We start from the raw sequence: 5,157 nt of genomic DNA on the forward strand, positions 1-5,157 counted from the left end.
TGAGCATGGGAGATCTTTCCATCTTCTGATGTCTTCTTTAAATTCTTTCTTCAGAAACTTGAAGTTTTTTTTTTTTTTTCAAACAGGTCTTTCACCTGCTTGGTTAAATTCACCCCAAGGTTCTTTATGTTATTAGTGGCTATTGTCAAGGGTGTTACTTCCCTGATTTCTTTCTCAGCCTGTTTGTCTTGGGTATACAGGAAGGCTTCTGATGTTTTTGAGTTAATTTTGTATCCCGCGACTTTGTTGAAGATGTTTATCAGGTGAAGGAGTACTGAAGTTGAGTTTTTGTGGTTTTTGAGTTTTTGGGTTTTTCCAGTGCTCATGTATACTATAATATTATCTGCGAATAGTGAAACTTTGACATCTTCCTTTCTGATTTTTATCCATTTGATCTCCCTTACTTGTCTTATTGCTCTAGCTAGGACTGAAGATATATGGGGATAGTGGACAACCTTGCCTTGTCCATGATTTCAATGAGATTCCTTTAAGTTTCTCTCCGTTGAGTTTGATGTTGACTATACACTTGCTGTATACTGCCTTTACTATGTTTAAGTATGTGCCTTGTATCCCTGCTCTCTCCAAGACTTTAAACATGAATGGGTGTTGGGTTTTGTCAAATGCTTTTTGGCATCTAGGTAGATGACTATGTGGTTTTTCTCCTTCAGTTTGTTTATATGGTGGATTACATTGATGGATTTCCATATATTGAACTACCCTTGCATGTTAGGAATGAAGCCTATTTGGTCAAGGTGATGATATCTTTGTTATGTTCTTGGATTTGTTTTGCACGTATTTTATTGAGTATTTTTTGCATCAATATTCATAAGAGAGATAGGTCTGAAGTTCTCTTATTGTTTGAATCTTTGTATGGTTTAGGCTTTAAGGTGACTGTGGCTTCATAGAATGAGTTTGGTAACTGTTATACCCAGTTCGAGAGCCCCCAAAAGATCTACAGGAATCGACTCTGTTGCAAAATACATGAGGGTCTTTTTATTGAAAATTACAAGCTGCAGCTTGGGCCAACACAGCCCTACTGCTGAAGCGGTAGGAGCTGAGCACGCCATCCCCAGGTTATTTGGGTCATTTATAGATTCTGGTCCCCCCCAGCATGCCCAAGGCAGGGGCAATTCCTGCCTGGCAAGCATCTATTGGTCAAGATAATACATTTTGAATCAATTGGCTATAGGAAGGTTCCCAGACCATTAATGACCAGGTGTCCCTCCCTAGGGGGATGGTCCAGTTTCCTAGCAACTGTATCTCTAGTGGGTGGGGAAAGAATGCAGTGAGGCAGCTCTCCCATCAGGGCATTACTAACTTTTTACTGCACCTACTTTAGGTTTTAACGATAGCTGCTACTTTATCTTTTGGTCTCTCAGTAACGTTCCTTCAGTTTATCTTTCGTGGAATAATTTGCAGAGAATTGGAGTTAGCACTTCTTTGAAGGTATGGTAGAATTCTGCACTGAAACCATCTAGCCCTGAGCTTTTTTTGGAGTGGAGGCTATTGATGGCTGCTTCAATTTCCTTGGGGGATAAAGGGCTGTTCAATCTTTTTACTTTGTCTTGACTTAATTTTGGTAGATGAAATCTATGAAGAAAATTTTCCATTTCTTTCAGATTTTTGAACTTTGTGGCATATAGACTTTTGAAGTGAGACCTAATGATTGTTTGGATTTCCTCATTGTTTGTAGTTATGTCCCCCTTTTCATTTCTGATTTTGCTGATTTGGATAATTTCTTTCTGTGTTTTAGTTAGTTTAACTAAGGGTTTGTCTATCTTGTTAATTTCCTCAAAGAAGCAGCTCTAGGTTTCATTGATTCTTTGAGTTGTTCTATTTCTAATTGGTTGATATCAGCCCCGAGTTTGATTATTTACAGCAGTCTGCTACACTTGGGTGTTTCTGCTTCTTTTTTTTTTCTAGGGCTTTCAGTTGTGCCATTAATTTGTTTGTATGAGATGTCACAAATTTCTTCTTTTGTTCTGTTTTTAAAATTAATTTTATTTTATTAACTACACTTTATTGACTTTGTATCGCCCATAGCCCCTCCCTCCTCCCTTCCCAGTCCGACCCTCCCTCCTCCTTCTTCATGCAGACCCTTCCCCAAGTCCACTGAAAGGGGAGGTCCTGTTCTTCTTTCTGATCTTAGTCTATTAGATCATGTCAGGAGTGGCTGCATTGTCATCGTCTGTGACCTGGTAAGGGAAAAAGCAGGCCAAACAGATTATGTCAGAGGCATTCTCTCTTCCCATTACTATGGAACCCACTTGGACACTAAGATGCCATGGGCTACATCAGTGCAGGGATTCTAGGTTATCTCCATGCCTAGAACTTGGTTGGGGTATGAGTCTCTGGGAACACCCCTGTGTTCAAATTTTCTGATTTGTGGAGTTCTTTTCTTCTCCAGATCTTACTAATTCCCACTTCTTATATAAGATTCTATGCACTTGGCCTAACAGTTGGACATAAGTCTCAGTGTCTGCTTTGATAGTCTGCAGGGCAGATCCTTTCAGAGGCACTATGTGGCAAGTTCCTAGATTGTTTCCTGTTTTCTTCTTCTTCTTCTGATGTCCATCCTCTTTGCATTTTGGGATGGAGATTGAGTGTTTTAGTCAGTGTCCTCTCTCTTGATTAGTTTATTTAGATGAACAGATTGTAGTAGGTTTGTCCTATGTTGTATGTCCATATGAGTGAGTATATACTGTGTGTGTCTTTTTGCTTCTTGGACAGCTCAATCAGGATGATCCTTTCCAGGTCCCAACATTTACCTGAAAATTTCAAGATTTCCTTATTTTTCATTGCAGAGTAATATTCCATTGTGCAGATGTACCACAATTTTTACATCCATTTTTTTCAGTTTTGGGACATCTGGGCTGTTTCAACCTTCTGATTATTACAAATAAAGCTGCTATGAACATGGTTGAGCAAATGTCCTTATTGTGTACTTGAGATTCTTTTGGATATATATCTAGGAGTGGTATGGCTGGATCTTGAGGAAGTGCTATTCCTAGTTATCTGAGAAAGCGCCAGATTGATATCCAGAGTGGTAGTACAAGTTTACATTCCACCAGCAGTGCAGGAGTGTTCCCCTTTCTCCACAACCTCTCCAGCATGTGTTGTCACTTGAGTTCTTCATCTTGGTCACTCTGATGGATGTAAGGTGAAACCTCAAGGTTTTTGATTTGCATTTCCATAATATTTAATGACATTGAGCATTGCTTTAAGTATTTCTCTGCCATTTGATATTCCTCTACAGAGAGTTCTCTCTTTAGCACTGTTTCCCATTTTTTAATTGGATTACTTGGTTTTATGCTTTTCAGCTTCTTTAGTTCTCTTTATATATTGGATATTAGCCCTGTGTCAAATAAAGGGTTGGTGAAGATTCTTTCCCAATCTATAGGCAGTCGCTTTGTTTTGATGACGGTGTCCTTTGCTTTTCAGAATCCTACAGAACACCCAATAAATTAGACTAGAAAAGAAAGTCCTCCCCCCACATAATAATCAAAACAATAAGTATATAGAACAAAGAAAAAATGCTAAAAGTGGCAAGGGAAAAATGCCAAGTATCATATAATGGCAAACCCATTAGAATTACACCTGACTGTTCAACAAAGACTATGATAGACAGAAGGGCCAGGATGGATATCATACAGACCCTAAGAGAACACGGGTGTCAGCCCAGGCTACTATACCTAGCAAAACTCTCAGTCCTCATAGATGGAGAAAACAACATATTCAATGACAAAAACAAATTTCAACAATACCTACACACAAATCCAGTGTTACAGAACACATTAGAAGGGAAAAAACAACCCGTGAAAACTAGCAATCCTATACCTAACATCAAACTGAACAGAGAGAAACTTAAAGCAATCCCACTGAAATCAGGTACAAGACAAGGATGCCCACTCTCTCGATATCTCTTCAACATAGTTCTGGAAGTCTTTGCTAGAGCAATAAGACAGTGGAAGGAGATCAAGGGGATACAAATTGTAAAGGAAAAAGCCAAAGTATCACTATTTGCACATGATATGACAATATACGTGAATGACCCCGAAAACTCTACCAGGGAACTCCCACAGCTGATAAACACCTTCAGCAAAGTGGCTGGATGAAAAATATATTAAAAAAAATCGGTAGCCCTCCTGTATACAAAAGACAAAAGGGCTGAGAAAGAAATTAGGGAAACAACACCCTTCACAATAGCCAAAAATGACATAAAGTACCTTGGTGTAACCCTAACCAAGCAAGTCAAAGACTTGTATAAAAAAATTTCAAGTCTGTGAAGAAAGAATTAGAAGAAGATATCAGAAGATAGACAGATTTCCCATGCTCATGGCTCCACAGGATTAATATAGTAAAAATGGCCATCTTAACAAAAGCATTCTACAGATTCAATGCAATCCCCATCAAATTTCCAACACAATTCTTTACAGACCTGGAAAGAAAAATTCTCACCTTTATATGGGATAAAAAGAAACTCAGAATTGCTAAAACAATCCTCTTCAATACAAGATCTTTTGGAGGCATCTCCATCCCTAATCTTAAGCTGTTCTATAGAGCAACAGTTATAAAAACTACATGGTACTGGTATGGAAACAAAATCCTGGATCAATGGAACCTAACAGAAGAGCCAGAAATATACTCACACACTTGTGGACACCTGATCTGTGACAAAGATGCCAAAACCATACAATGGAAAAAAAGATAGTGTCTTCAACAAATGTTTCTGGTCTAACTGGATGTCACCTTGTAGAAAAATGCAAATAGATCCATACGCATCACCCTGCACAAATTTTTTCTTGAAGGCACTTAGCTTTCCTGTAAGCACTGCTTTCATTGTGTCCCATAAATTTGGGTATGTTGTGCCTTCATTTTCATAAAATTCTAGGAAGTCTTTAATTTCTTTCTTTATTTCATCCTTAACCCAGCTGTCATTGAGTAGCAATTTGTTCAGTTTCCATGTTCTTGTAGGCTTTTCTATAATTTCATTGTTGTTGAGGTGCAGCTTTAGTCCGTGGTAGTCAGGTAGAATACAGGGGATTATTTCAAATTTCTTGTATCTGTTGAGGCTTACTTTGTGACCAATTATATGGTCTATTTTGGAGAATGTTCCATGAGGTGCTGGAAAGAATGTATACTCTTTATTTTGGGTGA

This window comes from Psammomys obesus, unplaced genomic scaffold, assembly GCF_907164565.1.
Source record: "Psammomys obesus unplaced genomic scaffold, mPsaObe1.curated_primary_1811, whole genome shotgun sequence".
Taxonomy (NCBI): domain Eukaryota; kingdom Metazoa; phylum Chordata; class Mammalia; order Rodentia; family Muridae; genus Psammomys; species Psammomys obesus.